Below are 19839 nucleotides of genomic sequence, written 5' to 3' on the forward strand. Positions count from 1 at the left end.
GTGTTCAGTACTGATTGGAAAATATCAACCAGCACATACAGTATAGACTACTGTATTGGCACCTTGATGTGTGCAGTACTCCAGGTGTGTGTATGTGTATGGTGTGAAAGAGAGTACTGTAGTGTTGGTAATCCCGCCGTGATGCATGAAGGTATTAGTTCCTCGCCTCTTGTTCTCCCTTTTGTCTTTGTCTGGGGAAATGGAATCGGCAGCTTATTGATATCAATAGTGCACGCCGTGTCCGGAGAGGAGCATGGGACCTGCATAGGAGAGAGGAAACCTGATATGGTTGGCTAGAATTGACAGTCCTTTCTACTTGACAAGGAGAAAACAGGCGTGTTTATAAAAAGAAAATAGGATTGCATAATGTGTGTTGTGCTGCACTCTATGTTCTTGATCAGGGTCAAACTTTTTACCCACATTGATCTTAGTCCACGTGCCAAGTGGGAGGTTTTTTTTTGAGCTGCCCCAGCTGTGACTTCTCAACAGGCAAAACAAATTCACAGTGCAGTTTTTCTGGTGTTTTTTTCTCTCATGGGTCAATATATATTAGCCTCTCGGAAGACACAGAATAGTATGCATTGGATTTCAGCTTGATAAGACTTTTTCGTATTCGACAAGCTCATTTAAATAGTGTAAAGAAATGTGTGGCCTTGTTTGTTTTGGGTTAGAAGAGAAATTCCACTTCCTTGGTATTAAGGCAGCAAAGCTCTCTCTCTCTCTCTGTGTGTGTGTGTGTGTGTGTGTGTGTGTGTGTGTGTGTGTGTGTGTGTGTGTGTGTGTGTGTGTGTGTGTGTGTGTGTGTGTGTGTGTGTGTGTTCTTAGCTCAGCAAAATGTGAGGGCAGGTCCAAAGAATCTGGGGGGATCAGACAGGCCTGGCATTCACCAGACTGCACTGTTTCCTTTTAAGCTCAGACAAAAAAAAAAGGCGAAAAAAGCCCCCAGAATAAGGGCTGACAGGATTGAAAGTTAGGTTTAATTGGTGGTTTTTTTGGAGTATGTTTGCGTGTCAGAAAGCACTGTTGTTTACAGTCTGCGTGGGTGTTACAATATAACGTCAGGATCCTGCCAATCACATCAAAAAGAAGATGAAAACAATGCTTTGTTTTTTAACACTTTTTTTCAAATGCTACTTTTTTTTATTCGTCTCTATAAAAAAATAAAAAACTTAACCACGTTTTTTATTGAATTGGCCCTTCTTAATAAAAACCCAGAAGAATAGGAAGGGGACAATAGTGTGCAGTCAGGCCGTTTAGCAGATCAAATCATACAGTAAGCAAGCAGCTGCATTTGTTGAGAAGTGAGTCATGCTTTAGATTTTCCTGTGTTTCAGAGCACAGACAGTGACTTGGAAAGTATCCCGCACACACCCTTAAAACAAACACCAGTGACCCTGTATGTAGATATGACTGTAGACAACTACAACTCTCCCACGCCCTCTTCTTATTGACACAATGCTCTTAGTATGGATCCACCAGAGAGCTTAAGGAGTGGTAACAAGTGTCACCACAGTGTTGGCACAATGCATACATACTGTATTAAATGTGGAGTCAGTGATTCTGGAGAATTCTTGTTGTCAAAATCACTTTTTTATACAGTGTCTATACACAGCCTAGGCTCTGTAAACGGGTATGTAAACAAAGGGGGACCATAGAAAGCAAGATGCCTGTTTCAAAAAATGAATTTGACAAGTGTTTCTGAGAATTGCTGACTCCACCTTTAATTCTGATGCTATTATACTAAGTGTTTGAAACATCCACTGGCTGTAAAGAGCGACTCTGGCAGTCGTCTATTGACAACCATTGAATTCAACCATCATGAATTAATATGGTAATGATGTGTGAAGGTTCATTAACAAGTTACCATAGAAGTAGCCACAGATACAGGTTTAAAGCGTGCTTGGAGTAATTAATGGAATAACTTTACTTAGTGGTAAATATTCATGTGGCCCTCGTCTTTTTGTCCGCGTGGTGTGAAGAGAGAAGAGAGCCTGTCCATTAGAGGATCTCAAGTAGCTGTACACAGTGAATGCAGGGCCTTTTGTTGGGATTGGGTGCATTTCAGTGGAGGGGTATTAACTCATATTTTGAACATGCAATCTTACAACAAAGCCAAAGGCACTGATAACATACCTGGGACTAGTAGAGAGCATATTGTGAAGCTGTGACCCCCCTCCACAAATAGGGAAAAGTCCACTTCACAGGTTTGTGGAGTGAATAAAATGAGCCTTGTTGTCCGTGCTCACATGTAACCACATGGCAGTTCATTACCATAGCAGAAAACCCTTCTGATCGTCCATTTCCTCCTGAAAACAGGCTGTTTGCATGTTTTTTTATTACACTCCCACAATTACAATGGAGCCCATGGTATTTGCATAGAGAATGGAAACATTTGTTTGGAAGCATCTGATCCTATGAAGGTGTCAGGCTCGTGCACATCAGACTCTTTTTGCTAGTGAATGAGTTTTTTTTTTCTCTCAAAATGATTTGTTGTCCTATTTTCCACTATTTTTAACACAGTTCACCTACAGCAGCATCCGCTCCACCTCTGCAGAGAACCGAGCACAATGCCCCTTTTAGTTTCCTTTTGTCTTTTTTAAATTGTTGCATTTTGATTCATATTCTTAGCTGAAGCCTCTCACTGAGCATGCACATGAGCCACCTAGGTGGGTAATTATCACAACCAGGAGTTGTTCCATTCCCTAAAATCTCTATGTGGGAGTGTGTGATGGGCTCGGGTTTCCCACCCGAGCAAAAGCAGCGTGTGCTTGTTTATCCTCACCCTACGTTCTCCACACCCCCCACTGTTCTAAATGGCAATATTACAACCTGGTGCTGTTTGAAAATGGAGACAATTATCTGTTTAGGCATTACAAGACGGCATTACATGGAAGGAGAAAGGCGTACTCTCTGTTATCAGGATCTCGTTGTTGCCTTTTCTCTCTCAGATACAATTTTTTTCCGTCATTAAAATGATGGAACATTTATCTAAATGGATGTTATGCGTTGGGTAAACTCATTTGGCTCCCGGGGCTCTTTCAGGTGATGGGAATTAATGATGTTTAGTAGTTTGAAAACTGAAAATATCTGTCATTTGTCAGCCACTCGCCATTGATTTACGATTCTATTGATGATATGTTAATTGAAGTGTAATGAATCACGGGAATAGGGGTGTAGTTGTGTGGGAATGGGCCATGTTTGGATGATTGTTCAACCCCTCAGTAGAGTTCAGAATGAGCTACATGTTGAGTCGCGTTTTCAACAAGGGCATTTAACACATAATTAATGCTGCAACTGGGAGAGTTGGACCGGCGTGTATTTTTATCTCTGCTCAGTCGGCTTCAGATAAACACTCAAGGCACAAACGCCTGGCCACCACAGCTTTGACTGGCAAATGTAAACGGCAAAAAAAAGAACAGTAGAGAGATGGAGCTTGCTTTTTTTCCTTCTTCCATTCATATTTGGATATGCTTTAATGCTTCTATTCAAATGCACATGAGATATTGCCCCACAGTCACTTCTCAGTTTACCATAAAAAAAAAGATTTTGTTTCCTTCTGTGTTGTTTTCTCCCTCCCATATTTTCTTTTCTTTCCTGGGTTGAGTGCTCAGGTAGAGCTGTGTGCATGCAGATGAGGGGGAGTTGACTTTAGGGCAGAGAAGGTACAGGTACGATGTGTTCACCATTGGGGAAAGGGGGGGGGGGGGGAAAGAAGACTGTCAGAGATATTATGTTTTTGTCTTGCAAATAAACCACATCCACTCACACAGGACCGCCCCATTGTTCTTTGTGTTATCATCAGTGGGTGTAGTTGGAGTTAACGGATGGTAGAAAGGTGCCTTCTGCCTTGCAGAGTCTGAGCTGAGTTGTGATGGTGGCTGTGTGTCCGTAGCGGGAGTGAGGTTCACTGACAAAAGGAAAAGCAAACAGCACAGGAATGCAGAGAATTGATTTCTATTTTTGACAATTTTTCAGAACACGTTTAAGGACTGCTGGTGAACGTCAGCTACTGGTGGGCAACTTGTTATTGCGTTTGTTTCCTGTAGCCTTTTGCTATGCGCTTCTTTTCTCTAAGTTGTCTTGTTGGTGCTGAAGTTAATGATAATGAAGGATTTCATAACTTTAACTTATTCTCCATCTTGTGTCCCACAGGGTGAGTAGGAGGCTGTTTTACCACCACTGGGACTGAAGGCTGCTCTAAAATAGGCAAGTCATTGCAGAAGGTATACACACAAGTATTCACTCTAGTCCCTGCATGTGTCTGTGCATGCTGTACAGAACTGGCTTAATGATTAACGGAAGATCATTTGGTTTTTCTTGTTTTGTACTGTATTTTGGAGTGTGTTCTGTGTGTGCGAGGAGAAAGGGTGGGGTGGCTCCACAGGTCACTATAGCTGTCGATTGGAGACTGGCAATGCCCAGGAATAAAGGGGCAGTTCCCCCCAAAGGTCAAAATGGAGTTAATGGGAGGTTGGGTTGTGTGATACCTATGTTTAAATTGGTTTGATGTTGAAGAACTTGCTTCTCAGTGGGGAGATATCAGTCTATATGTTGACATTCGTTGGGAAAAGCTTAAATATGGTAATGCTGTGTTTACCAAACAAGAGGGGAGGGAGGTTAACCGTTACAAGTATTGCTATCGTTGGCATCTCAGCTCGTGTTAGCTCCTTACACCCGTCTCTCTATCTAAGGATGTGAACTTTTGGCTGGAGTGATCCGATGAGGCTGAGTAGGGCTGTGTGTGCATGTGTGTGTGTGTGTGTGTGTGTGTGTGTGTGTGTGTGTGTGTGTGTGTGTGTGTGTGTGTGTGTGTGTGTGTGTGTGTGTGTGTGTGTGTGTGTGTGTGTGTGTGTGTGTGTGTGTGTGTGTGTGTGTGTGTGTGTGTGTGTGTGTGTGTGTGTGTGTGTGTGTGTGCGTGTGGGTGTGTGTGAGGAGGGGTGTTAACACTTCAGGAGCTCAGGGTGTGTGTGTGTCTGTTCAGCCTCACCGTCATCTCTTTCAGCCATTCTCTCTCTCTCTCTCTCTCTCTCTCTCTCTCTCTCTCCATCAACATGTTGTGACTTGTAGGTGGATAGGTAAGAGGACATGTGCACATATACAGTGCAACATGACGACTGTACATTAGAGAAGTGATTTTGCATTTGAAGCTAAGCAAGAATATAATATGGGAGGTGTGGTATGAGGATTTGTTTTTTTTCTGATGCAACTAGTGGTTGAGAGAATTTTATGATAAACCAATTATACAGAAACTTGGAAGGATATTCTTAGATAAACATTAGTAAAACTAGCAAGATGACACGGCTTTTTACCTTTTTCTTGTGGAAATATTCATATTTCTGTAGAATAATTTCCATATTTTATTTCATACATTTTTGCTTATTGCTGTAGTTACGGGTACGTGTAGGGTCCTTTCCTGTTTATAATCCTTTGTGTTTACTAGAGCTGATAGTTGACATGCTGTAGCTATGTTTATGAGGCCATGTTTATACAGTAACAATAACGGCACAACGCACCGGCGTTTTTACGTTTGCGGCCTATCGTTTACATGATAACAGCGTTTGCGGTCTTGAAAACGTAGACTTGTGAAACCAGGTTCCAGAGTGGAATCTTTTATCAAAACTCAACTCCAGCGTCACCATGTGAATAGCAATGACGTTCCCTGTGATAACGATGATGTCACGGCTCCACTCTGCTCATGCAGAGGTCTGTTACATTTGCTGTCAAATAGCTACACGCACAACATGCAGTGTGTCTCCGCGGCCCCATCACTGTGATCAGCGGAGAGTCTTGTGCAGGGCTCGAATATAACACTCGCCAAATGCAGGTACATTTAGTCTAAGTGAGTAGTAAGTTATTGAGACCACCCGCCACTTTGTCTGGTGAAAGATGTGTGCTCTGCTGGCTTTAGTGAGACCAGTGTTGTGTCAGTGACTACACTTCCCTGCACCTTAGCACCAGGATGTGACTCCTGACTTGACTGAAGGATGTCTCTTCCCTATCACACTACTGAACCATATGGTTTGACTGGACTGGAGGCTCATGGGAGCTGGAGACAGGGCTCTTCTAACCAGCGGAATGTGAGCATACACTTGACCTCTGTCTCATCAGCTATTAGTTTGCCTTTTCTTTTGTCCTTTTCGTTGTGTTGCAGTAGCGGCAGCCTGAATACCGGGCTTGCGGCGGCTGTAGTATAACACTGTTTTAATGTTGCATCTTAAGTTTATACAAATTCTACAATGGAAAGAATTCTCGCAAGAAAATTGCAAAACGACCCCATAAAGTCGTTATCATTTACCAACTAAAATGGAACAAGATTAGGTGGTTCTTAAAGACACATGTCCAAGCAATACCTGATAGATTATTCTTATCTGATATATTAACTGCTACAGCTTCTGCATTGAGTCCGGAAAAAGAAAAGGCAGCTGTACATGTTGCTGTCATCGTGACACTTAGCAATGGCTTGTTGTATTTCTCTACATTGCAAGAGAAGGCCCTCATCGCCACTATCTGTTACACAGCCAACACTCCTCTTTTATTTGATCCAGACAATCAGCCACACATTTGAAAAAACACACAAAGCCTTGGAAGAGAATTGAAGTAGAGCGGATTGATGTAGCTGCTGTTTATGTGGAGTGCATTCCCCACTCCAGCAGGCCCCTTTAGCTGCCTGCTCCAAACGCAAGATCAGCCCTGAAATCTTCCAAGTGCTTGTGTAATTAATGCTAATGAGGCCAAAACAGCCTAATTATTGTCACACATTGCCAATGTGATTTTGATTGCCATCGCTTATCCTCCATGGCAGCTTATGGGATTACTTTGTCTTGGGTGTTTAAAGCTCTGTTAAAGTGCAATAGCCTCTTATAGTCCAGTAGAAAATAGCATTTGACCTCACACTAATTGCAGCTAAAGCAAATTCAACTGATGTTGTATCCTCAATACATCCTGAATAAAGAAAAAAAAGTGTTAAGAAATTGTATGGATGGAAAGTTTTGAATATTGCCTGAATATGATCCTACCAAAAACTCACTTTCTGCTAGATAAAAGCATGAAACTTGGTACACTAGTACAGTTTAGGGCCCTGGATATTTACAGATAATGAGCCTTCGCAAAATTAAGTCATGGCGGCCGTGGCACTTTCATCCATAAAATAATTATGCATTTTGCATCATAACTCCTGAACCAAACATGATAACACATGACCAGTGGTGTACAGTATACCCCTAGGTTTTCATGCTCAGGGATATCCATGACATCATGCACAACATCAGAAACTGTTAAGGTGATTGGTAAAGGGGGAATTCAATTAATTTGTTAACATGAAATCACAGTATCTGAGAACCTCGGCGTGACTTTATAATGCTCTATGTTGCATGAATGTTGTATAGAGTTTTATTAAAGTATATCATAGTGATCATAAACCGCAGACATAGGCTAGTGTCTGTTAAAGACTGTAACAATATTCTATTACCATAGCAAAGATCACCCTGTGAAATGTGGACACAGATGTTGTGGGACAAGTAGTTGCACATGTGAAGAGAATACATGATCAGTGTACAAATCCTTAATAGTAACAAGACCTCTGCTTTTCCAGACTGAGAAATCTGTGAAGGGGGAAATGCATGGTTCTGGAAAATGGGGGCTAGAATGGAGGTGTTCGGCAATTGAAAAAAAAAATGTATTATGATACCAAATCCTCAATGAGTTTTTAACTACAAAACCGATATCTTTAAATGATACTAGAGGTTTTCATTCTGCATGGAGTAGCGCTGGAAGAGAAGCGAAAAGAGGAATTTCAATGTGCCTTGTTTGAATCAAGTTTTGATTTTGATATGTGGATCATCCCATGTGTTTGACAGTGCGATAGGGCTGCCTCTGTTGTGTGCTGTGTGTAGTCCTAGTTTGTTTGGCCAATTTATTCAAACCTGATGACATCCGGCTTTCCATTAAGGTGCCTCTGCTTAATATAATCCTCAAATGCCCAAAACATGCGTCTCCATTTTGAGGGCTTCAACATCTTATTGCGTCCGGCTGGACTTGATTGGAATTTCATGAATCTGTGTAAAGGAGAGCGAATAACACATGAAGTGAACTCTGGCTTTCTTGTTATCCTGCCCTTGCTATAAATGCTTTTTCTTTCTTTTGCCTTAGTTTTAGCTATTGAAGTTGTTTTGAATAATCCACTTGTTATGGAAGTGTTAAGAATAAACAAGTGGATTCATGAGCTGGACCCCGCCGAAAGGTTGTCTGTAGATTTATGCTGGGCTGAAAAGAGGGCCTCTCTGTAATAGTTCCCTTGACTGCATTTATTGCTTACTTAAAAAAAATAAAAAAGTAATGTCTTTATATCAGCATCAAGCTGAAAATTGCCATGTATTAGAATTAGGGGCTTGGTAAGCTTCTAATTCTGTGGCATTTACAGTCGGCTGTGTTTCCATGCATTTATAACACTTTGATTCCTAAAAGCTCCCATTTAATCGCTTACGCCGAGCTGGGAACATAATAAACAACTCGCTGTAGCAAAAGTGCCACATGGGGGAGATTTTCGAGCGCTTTTCGAATGCTTCTGTCTCTGGCAGTTTGGTTACTGTGTTTTTCATGCACTGTAAGTACCGTAATCTACTCTGCCAGCATGGCTGCCGTAGTTAAAAAACCAGTGACAGGCAGAATAGATGCAAGGCAGTGTGAAAATGAAAAATGATTGGCCAAAGACGTCACAATGGAGAAAGCGAGGCGCGTGTGCCTGTTGATTGAGATGACAGGATGTGTCAAAGCTTCTACACACCCTCACCTGTCTGCTGTGCTCCCTATCTGATGCTCTGCATCAGCTGCTATCAGAACATCCTCTGGCAGATCGCCCGCCTCTGTGCGTGTCTTGGTCAAACAGGCTGCACAGTTTAAAAGCATTCCAGTGAACTGGGACAAAAGGACGTCTTCCATATGTAACTGCTGTTATGTTTAAAACTAAAATATTTAAAATTGTAGATGTTATTAGGGATTAAGAATAGAATGTCTGGAGCACAATTATCCCCTTCAATTTAATTTTATCATAATTTTATTTTTTTAAAGATATTTTTTGGCATTTTTATGCTTTATTGACAGTGTAGAGACAGAGTTGAAATGGGGCAGAGAGGGGAGTGACATGCAGAGAACGACCACGGGCTGGAATCGAACCCGGGTCCGCTGCTGGCCGAGGCCCATGGGGGGGACGCCCTACCAACTGAGCTAAGGGCGCCCCCAATTTTATCATTATTATGTCAAAAATATGACACTAGTTATCTTCTCACGACGTCCAAAACAGTGTGTCCTCAGAGAAGGTTTCAATCTTTCATATGCAATAAAACCTATTAAAAATGTACTTTAATGATTGAAAAGAGCTTTTTTCATCATAAGCAACACTAAATAATCTCTCATATCAATAAAAACAGTTTTTCTACAACACATTCATGTTTTATAAGGATTCTAAGTGGTGGGACCACTTTACTGTAAGTCAACACCGTCAGACATTTCATTATGTAAAATGTAATAAAATCAGGCGAAATAAGGGGCAGCTTTCACTTTGAAGGACCTCTTGTCAAATTCTACCTCTACATTATAGTCAGACAGGCTCTGATAAGTGTTGTAGTTTTAGAATATTTTACATTCCGAAACTTGAAAGTCCTGTGTCACAACCATGATATGTCAACACCGACTTACAATTTCTGAAGAAGTTATTTGAAATTTTTTGATAATTTTATTTTCCTGAAGTAGTTCATACTAGCACCTAACATCAACAGAAAAACAAAATGGCTGGCTACTAGATAAATTCCATTTGTTATGTTTAAGAAACGTTAAATATGTCAACACCGTCAGACAGGAAATCTGACAGAGTTGACATCTGACGGTGGTGATAGGCCAATGACGGTAAAAAAAAACAAAAGCTGGGAGGTTGTGTCAAAGCTTAGCTCAGTAGCTTAATATATGTTGGATACTAGTGTCGCAAAGCCAGACCAAACTACAGCAAGTAGTATGGTCTGGAAGCACGCCATTTAGAGCCGTCTATTCGGGGGGGAAACTGGGCTGGCCTGTTTTTATTTCTTTAAACCAATCACAATCGTCTAGGGCGGGGCTGAGCCCGGGAAGCAGCAGCGCTGTCCGTGCAAAATAGTGCCGGGGGGGAAATATTTTGATGGAACGTCTGCACTTTCAGAGGCTGTCAGAGAAATGGCTAAATCTAACCCGCAAACGCCACAAATAAACTATTGAAGACAAAAGGAATAAACATAGTTAGTTGCTTTCTCACCAGCATGTCAAGACACCATACACTTTAGGGAATTAACTAGTCACACAGTGTTATCTCTGGTAACATTATCATCGGCGGCATATTGTCCTGTAAATCACCAAAGAAAAGGAACGGTGGCTCTTAATCTAGCTGGTTATAAGGTCCGCTGCTCAATCCAAACCCCCGCGCTTCATTTTCCAGAGTTAATGAGGGTATTTTTGCCCGGGGAAAGTTGTACAATGATGTGGGACAGCTATGCTAGGCTAAGCTAAGCTAGGCTGCGTCCCGGACCGCCGCCTATAATGCCCGTCGCCGCTATTATTATCCCGAAGTATCGCCACACTTTTTGCCGAAACATAGGGTTTGTATTTTTTCAACATTGCACCCTGTTTTGTCCCACTTCTCAAGAATCACTGATTAAGTACAGGCCCTCAGTTTACTGAGAGCCCGTAATTATTACTCTCCACCATACTTCTTCTTCTGTTTCTTACTTCTTCTTCCTTCCATTTTTCGAGCTGCTACTCCTCCCACACCGTTTCACTTAGAAACGCAAAAATTTCACAGAACGTCCGTCCCTACCCCGAATGGTGTGCTATTATACAGTTTTTTGAATTTCCGCTAGGGGGCGCTGTTATTAAGCCCCGACTGAAGAAAGTTTGAGAGGCCACGCCCCTCACACCGTAAGTCCGATTGACTTGAAATTTCTCACACAGGTGTATTAGGGCTGGGCAATATGACGATATCATATCGTGGACGATATGAAAGTGTCTACCGGGAGAGATTTGGCCATACCGTTTATACCGCGGAGAAAAAAAGTTCATGTGGCGGGAGCTTAGATAGAGCGGGAGGCAGCTGTCCCTCCGAGTCCCTACAGTTACACTGCAGTTACACCGCCGCGCCACACGGGGGCTCTGCAGCAGAGTTCTGGGCTGCAATACAGCTTCTCTACCCGCAACAGAAGAAGCCTCATCTGTTGCTCTAGCTTTTTAGCTCCGGTGCGCCATACAGTTAACAAACCAACTCCGTGTCACGGTGGCAGAGCAGCTGGTATTAATGGTCAAAAATGTCATCGGGAAAAGGAAACTTGCTGCTGTGTGCGGCGCTTCAGCGTGCTGTTGCCGTGACGCAGAGTTGGCTTGTCTTAAGCCGCAAACTACATGGGTTAGCTCTCGTGAGCTAGCTGGCTAATAATGACATCTTTAGCCTACTCGGGGCTTCACCCCCGTGCTGTTATTGTTGGAGACAGCCAGCAAGGCTGGTTTTATGTAACTTTAAAACATGTCAAACTTGAAAATATTATTTGTGTTGAAGCTGGAGTGAAAGTATTACCAGACATTTGCTCATTAGTTAATGTTGACAGCTTTTTAAAATGAAGATGAGCAAATACTGCAGGAAAATTCAAGTCTTTCATTATTTTGATATAGGCCAGCGGTTTTCAAACTGTGGGGTTATGGCAGGGGGGGCGCGGATGAATATGTAAAAAATAAAAAAAAATAAAATAAAAATGTTTTAGTTTTTCTTTTTTATACTAAGATCACGGCATAGCTGGACACAAGTTCTTCTGCTTCGTTCCCCTCACTGCATTTAAATGCATTCAGTAAATTACAGAGAAATAGGTCTCGTTAAAGAAAAAGAGCACCAAGCCCAACCCAGAGGACCCTGCATACATTTTGTTTATTTTAAATTAATATTTTTATGGAAAATCCATGTGTCCTTCTTCAATAGCTTCTAATTCATCAGACCCAGTGTCTCCAAATTATTTGTTCACACAAAATTCCTCATATTTAGCCCCTTAATTGTCCTCTCAAAGTGCACCAGATTCATGCATTTCACTTTAAAAAGGTGAAAAAAAATCTCCCGGGGGGGCATACCCCCGGACCCCCCCAAGAAGGGTCTGGTTCTCCACTGGCTACTATTCTCCTCCAGCAGGACATTGGAGGCACTAGCAAAGAAACACTGGGTGTGTGAATGACATTTAACTAGTCAATAATTTGGGCAAGTCTGTCTGCCTATCTTTCTCACTCCGATGCACACTCAGTCAGTAGTATCCATGCTTAAAGGAAGCAGGATTAAAACACTGGATTAAGATGTTAAAATGTATTAAATGTGTTTAAAAACGCACAAAATTTTTTAGAATGTTTCAAAAACATGTTTAGATTTGTAAAATAATAATTTTTTTTTTTTTTGGGGGGGGGCTCCGCTGAAATTTGTTCTCTGAGGGGGGGCTCACTCTCTCACACTTTGAAAACCCCTGATATAGGCTACTATCAATTGGAAAATGTAGGCTATTTGGTTGATGGTGTCATTTTTATTTTGCACTGACTGACTAAAGCCAGACTGATGTGGTATTTTGCACCAGTTTCTCTTTTGTGTGGAAATTTAAGTTCCAAGCAAAAGATGAAAATAATCTAATGTGATTAAAGTTCAGTACGGTTATTGTAATCCATTTAATTTAAAGGAAAAATACTATATTGTGATATATATCCTTATTGTGATATAAAATTACCTATATCTTGATATAAGATTTGGTCCATATCGCCCAGCCCTAAGGTGTATGTTAGGGTGCTCTACAAAAAAGCCTCTGGGACCATAAAAGTCCTTCAGGGAATATTTCCCGCTAATTAGCATAAACTGAAAAACAGGGTGTTAACCACAACTTTCTGATATTTTACTGTATCAACACCAAATTTCTCGTGAAGCCCCGGGGGACTACAATAAACATACCCGTAAAAGATTAGTAGGACAACTTGAAAAACATGGCCGCCATTGACCAAAAAGTTTACGCAGGGGCGGGGCCTATCAACAAATTGGCCATAACTCCTTAACCATAGGTCCTATCATCATCAAACTTGCTGGGTATGTGCAGAAGTCATGTGGTAGCATGTCCCTGGAAGCTTACCGAGATTAACCCATAGGGGGCGCCACAAATGCCCCCTGACTCTGATTGACTTGACATTTCTTACACTTGTACAGCTCATGGTGCTCTACAATATAGCCTCTCGGACCATAGGGGTCAGCCATGATTATTTTTTTCGCCGCCATTGCCCAAAATGTTTACGCAGGGGCGGGGCTTATTAACAAATTGGCCATAACTCCTTAACCATAGGTCCTATAACGGTCAAGTTGCTCACTATGGATGGCCCCCTTTGTTTACATACCTATTAACAGAGTCTAGGCTGTGTATTTTAACACTTTTTTCCCATGCAGGGACACACACTGAAAGTTATTTTGACAACAAGCATTCTCCAGAATCGCCGACTCCACCTTTAAAATATATTCGATTTGGGGGAAATGTGTTTGTCAAGTTTCAATTTATTTTTCCATCAGCATCAAACAGACATGTCTTGTGTTGGTCTGAGACATAAGAACGGGTGTATAAACTCAGGTCTGCTCTGCAGAGCTTTGATAATGTCTATGGCTGCTACCAGCTGCACACGGCTAAGGTGACACAGTTATTTGGCTGAGATTGACTGAGGCAACAGAAGTAAGCAAATTACCGTCCTCAGATGAGTTGTCTTACAACAAGATGAAAAGAAAATCACAAAAGGTGCCAGAGCTCTGGTGTCTCTGCTTTAGAAAAGATGAAATAGAACTAATAACTAGGATTGATTTGCTATCTTCTGAGCAAAATGACTTCACCCCCATCCCTCTAACATCTTTTTTTGATAGCCTAGGCCGGCATCTGACAGCCTGCTTTTACTGCAAAAGAATATACTGTAGTGTTACTGGTGAGATATGAAATAGGAATAAATATATACCTACTGTCCCTCCTCTCTAAAACATTATTATACATGTGTAAGTTAAGATACATTAAAAGGGACACTTGTTTTTGGTTTCCAGTCTTGACTAGATAAAGTATCTTGACTATATAAGGGAATTCAAAAAAGTTCCTACAAGGAGCAAGTTATATATACTTATTTGGATTGTTTGGTCTTTGTTGCAATCACTTTCGTGTCATGGTAAATATCGCTTTGGCAGTCCTTTTGCTTTCTTCGTTTATTTTAGAAAACAAATCCCTTTTAGGGATAAAGCACCTGGTGTGGGGCTACTTAATGGAATGGCTTCAGCCCTTTGCAAATAAACAGCTTGCTTTTTTTGGTGTGAGATTAGAAATGAGGCTGAAAGAGTGGGGGAGAGACAGAATGCTGGGTAAAAACCAAACAAAGAAAGTCAACATGTGTAGAGGAGTTTCACGACCCGGCTACTTTGACTGCTGTGGTTGACTGTATTGCGTGTGTATAGAAATGCATGTTAAAAAACTCTCTGTTTGGAGAGTTGACCAATGAGTCAGATGTAGGATATGATTCAAAAGGTTTGTAAAATATCTGGGACTTTGTTTTCCCACAGATGCACATATAAAAGCTTTCTCTTTTTGTATTGCCTTTCTCTGAACTTGGACAAAGATAGCTTGGTAAGCAGAGCCAAAGAAAAGAGAGTGAACAGGGAGGAGAACTAGTGACCAGTGCAACAGAAAGCTAAAAGAAGGCTACATTTATTTTGGAACTAATACTCTATTACTCTCGGGGCTGCATATATACTGTGTGTGTGTGTGTGTGTGTATATATATATATATATATATATATATATATATATATATATATATATATATATATATATACTCACCGGGTGGGTAAGACTTATTTTATTAGCAGGCTAGCCACAACCGTTACCTTGCGCTAGCCTAGCACCAGCACACTCTGCAACTAGAAGGACTGAATGAAATAGGTTGAAAACGTCTCCAATGATAAATAACACACTGGTTTACTTGGAAATGAGGCCCTATGTCCAAAATTCCGTACTACCCCTTTAAACTCACTATACAATATTTGGATGTATTTCCCCCGGGACTGAATTGTACACCACATTGGATTTTTTGGATTTTGACGAAAAACTTTTGTCTTTAATGCAGGTGAGACCAGCCATAAAGCATAACTATAGCTTTGACTGAAGTTAAGTTTGTGTTCAGCCTCTTGTTATGAGACAACAACTCCTCAAAGTAAGGTATAAAAAAGGGAAGGGATTGTCAGTATGATATTAGTGCATCAAAAAAAGGAAATGATAGGCTTTATGTTCTGCGCCCTCTTCATGTCCATTATCACTGGTAGGCCTATTGTGTTTCAGTGTAGCCAAATGTAATATTTAGATGGGTTTTTTTCATACGACTGAACCAGTGTAAAAAAGGGGATTTTATCAGCTCTCAACATGAGAACATTGTTTTCAAGGTATCTACTGTTAGAGTGTTTTTAAGGAGTGCCGTTTGCATCCGTGATGTGTGGAGGGAAGGCCAAACCGGAAAGGCAAATACACTTTTCCAATTTAGATGCCTTAGTCTGGACATGGCCTGGGAGCAACATGCAAAGAAAAAGGCTGCCTTCTACCCGAATGCAGCTTTATTTATGTAATCAATAGAAATAGGTTGAGGCATTTTTTAAACTGATATTTATTTACAGTTGTTTTTTTCTTTTCTTGCTCTGGTTTGAGCCTTGGCTCCTGCGTTGTTTTCATAAACAAAGTCTCCCTGGCCCCAGCTAGAAAAAACACAGGGCCTGCTCAGTGCACTGAAAACAGGAATGACAAATACCATTAGTTGAAAAATTTCCATCTCGTTGCAACTATGTTATTGTTTACTTTACCATACACGTCCTAATATGGTTACCTCCCTGTCAAAGAGCCGGAGCAGAGCCGAGGGGCCCTCGCAGGGAGACGCTTTCAGCTGCCACTTAGACAATAAGAAACAAATGTCACAGCTCGGCAAAATAGCCCGGCTTTCACAGCCTTACAGTACTTGGCCTTCTGAGCTGCTTGGCTCAGGCTCCCGTGTGATATTTATCTACTCTCACTGTAATATGCCCTCACAATGTCCCCCCCTCCCCACCTCTCTTCTTCTCTGTCCAATTTCTTCTCCTCTTTTCTCCCTTCCTTCCTTGTGTCTTTGTTTGATTCCCTCCATCGATCTCTGTCCCGCTCCTGTTGTTAGCTATGTGTAGGTTGACTGATGGGCCTGTGTTTGCTTTGTTAAGTTATTTATCAGAGGGAGGGGGTGGTGTGTTTGGAGTGGCTGCTGCCCTCCTCCCTGTGGCCGAGTGGAGGCCAGTTCAGCTGCAGGTCAGGCCCTGGTCAGAAGGCCACTCTGCCATTCAACTGGAAACACTTTGGCCATGCTCAGAAAACCCTGGATAGTGCAGAAGAAATGTAGTAATCTTGATGCTGCAGCTTTTTTATTTTAAAGCTATGGTGCCTAACTTTTTCATATAAATGAATGTTGGTTACATTCAAGCCGGCAGCGCAAGTGCGTCCTGTGAACACTGCCACTAGAAAACCCAGCGTAGCACCAAACGCTGCAGCGATCGGTTGCAAGTAGGCTAGCAGACATCCAGCAATACAATTTGCAATAAGTCAACTATACCTTTCATTAGCTGCTGCTGGATTAGAAGTGTGCACAGATCCTTTATCCAGCTGGGTCAGAGCGGCTAGCTGCGGTGTTGTTCCACCCTGCTTCACAATGTCCAGCTAAGACCAGCTTTTCTTAAAAGGTCCTTTTCTCAATAAAACACTTTCCCAGTAAATCAGCCATTAAATCCACTCCTTCTCCTCTGTAATCCACTGTGTGTTTCCACCAAGACTCATCTAAAAAATCAAATCCAAGATCGAAAAAATCTGACATACTGCCTTCTACACTGAAAAAAAGTGTTAAATTCATCAATTTAAAAAATGTAGGGTAATGGTTCACATCTATATTTTATAACTTGGCCCAATGAAAAGTAAATAACTTGCCTCAAACAATAGTTCCTATGTAAACTATTTGATATAACTTGGCACAAATTATATTTTTCTATTGAAATCTGAATCTTTTTTCAGTGTATACATTCTATGGGGCAAGCTAGCTTTAGTTCAAGTAGGCTACTTTCCCTATTCAAAACATATTAAGACTTATGTGAACAAACTTTTTGAAAAAGATATAATTAATGAAAACATTTTATATATTAAAATGTATAAATTATACATTAAATAAAAATATATAAAGTTGTTGTTCTGAAAGTCTCTAGGCCAGCAGAGAAGGCTTTGCTGGCCCTGACAGCCCACCACTGCTCAGTATGGCAGCGTTTATAAACTGGTGTCCCCCCCGACACTGGTGCAGGAGCTCAGAAAAATCCCAAATAGAGCCCAAGAAACGTTTCAGTTGTTGTTTCTACTGCTAAGAAAAAACCTGAACGTTCAGCAGAAGGAATAAAATCCATGTGCGATTACCAAAGGCTCACCTCATGTAGATGCGCATTGTTGTAATTACTCAAAATTCCTCATGGTGTTTACAGAAGTCAGCACTATAGCTTTTGTGTTTGACCCAAGCAGGGGCCTTCGAAGGATCACTACCATGAATACAAACTCCTGGTAAAATCTTATGAAAATCGTATAACTGGAAGTCCCTCAAATTGCTAATGGTCTGGCAGTATTCTCCATGGGTTGTTAGCTTATAGGCTATTAGGCATTAGGGGTCAGGCAACCTCACCACATGGTTAGTCCGGTAAAAGGTGGAAAACATGTTCAGATGCATGGGCTTTCTTTTCCCCAGTTGTCGGTGGATGATGGCAGCCTCACCTCAATCCTAAAATCCTCACGTTTATGATATTTGCCCAGTATTATCTGTGCCTGTGGATGAATGGGGAGGACAGAGCATGAGGAATGTAGAAGGTCAGACTGCACGATTTACACAGTACAGAGCCAGAGAATCCTTGGGAAAATACTTGGGCCGGGGATCAAACAGACAATCATGTGATATATTCTTAACACTGACCTTTACATTCATGCATTGTACTGCTACCGCTTTAGGCAAATGATGCACAAGACGTGAAACAATTGGTATTTTAAGGATATCAAAAATAAATGCTACTTAAAGAATGCTATTTTTTTTAAATAATTGAAAACATACTTCAGTTATGTAATACAGCTTGTTTGTGTACTAATGATATTACTTGTATGATTTTTCTGATGAACATGTTAAAGACCCAGTGATTTATGAGTTACGTATTCTGTATTATGTATTCTGAATATGTGTAGAAGTTCATAAAACCAGACATTTTTTCTGAATTCCTGGAAAAGATTTGAGATCCATAGTTTTTATCTGACTGTCCAAAGGCCAGCAACTAAATACAGATTCTGACTCACAGTGACTTTGATATTTGAGAAGCATACACACACAGAGGGAGCTGTTAGGAAGCTCACAAATAATTAGTCTAAGTTCACATTTCTAGCTAGAGATGTTTACAATGATATAATTCATTTACACATTTAGTTTTAACCAAAGTTCATACTGTTCATTATTTCTTTTATATGGCCCTAAATGGTCTGGGGCCAAAATATATTACTGATCTGCTGATACGTTATGAGCCGTCCAGAGCCCTTAGGTCGTCTGGGACAGGTCTGCTTACAGTCCCCAGAGTTAGGACTAAACAAGGAGAAGCAGCTTTTAGTTTTTATGCACCAAATCTCTGGAACAAACTCCCAGAGAACTTGAGGTCTGCTGCTTCTCTCAGCTCTTTTAAATCAAGTCTGAAGACTTTTCTCTTTCCATTTTAACCTGTAATTTTTATTTTATTTAAATGTTTTATTCATTTGCTTTTCTGATGTGTATTGTGTATTCTAATCTTGCCCTGTAAAGCACTTTGAATGGCCTTGGGTCTGAATTGTGCTATATAGATGAACTTGCCTTGCCTTGCCTCTTTTGTATGTGTCCTAGGCCGTACTGTTTAACCCCATTGCAGTTCTATATTGTGTTGATAAGCTAATGGCACTGAACTTTTTGTGTTTTTTGAAAGACTATACCCTCTTTGACGTTAATGAACTTTGCGAACAGGTTTGTTTACTGGCTTGGAGGTCAGGTTCTGAGAAGGGCAGCGGGTTTTCTTGTAAACATATTTACAGTCTGGGATGTGTAAACACAGTAAATGTATCCAGGTGCAGCAGGGGCCAAAGCTTCTTTTCTTTTTCTTCCCCTGTGATACGCTACAAGGCTGTGTGTGTGTGTGTGTGTGTGTGTGTGTGTGTGTGTGTGTGTGTGTGTGTGTGTGTGTGTGTGTGTGTGTGTGTGTGTGTGTGTGTGTGTGTGTGTGTGTGTGTGTGTGTGTGTGTGTGTGCATAATGTTTTGATTTCTGGAAGCACTTCATAGTAATATAAAGAAAACCAAAAGAAAATAAGAAAAAAAGCCTCAGAAAGCATAATGATGTGATGTGCCTTACCGTAATATAAAAAGCTGAGAGGGGAGAGAGGGAGAGCAGAGGAAAGATAGCAGGGCAAACGCAGGACTAGTGGGGGGTATTAAATATGAATTAATGGAATGTTGCTCAGGCACATCTCTGGGTGTAGTGTACTGTTGAAAAATACAATTTATGTTGCCGGCTACTGGCCGTGAAGGTGCATTTGGACTTAGTATGCTTTAATTAGAAGTGAGATATTAGCATTTCATAGGGGGCTTTATGCTGGGTGAGGGGCTCGGCCAGCCAGCCACCGCACCTTCATTAGCTGCTTCTCTGTGTAATGAGTGCCGTCATTAGCTGATGGAGTGGATTTGCCCTAGCTCTACCTT

The 19839-nt window shown here is 41.2% G+C and overlaps 1 protein-coding gene across 9 annotated transcripts in view; it reads left to right on the forward strand.

Moving 5' to 3' along the window:
• foxp1b (forkhead box P1b) overlaps positions 1–19839 on the forward strand; it is a 222337-nt gene that overhangs the window by 67035 nt on the left and 135463 nt on the right. For 7 of the 9 annotated variants that reach the window (XM_080025667.1, XM_080025672.1, XM_080025674.1 and 4 more), the window contains exon 4: positions 4153–4206. The exons of 1 other annotated variant lie outside the window; for it this stretch is intronic. The gene's annotated coding sequence lies outside the window, so the exon portion shown is untranslated. Of the gene's footprint in view, positions 1–3974; positions 4013–4152; positions 4207–19839 lie in introns of those variants that run through there. One more of the 9 variants, XM_080025671.1, reaches the window with a different exon arrangement.

The sequence above is a fragment of the Ammodytes marinus genome (assembly GCF_949987685.1).
Source record: "Ammodytes marinus genome assembly, chromosome: 4".
Classification (NCBI taxonomy): domain Eukaryota; kingdom Metazoa; phylum Chordata; class Actinopteri; order Uranoscopiformes; family Ammodytidae; genus Ammodytes; species Ammodytes marinus.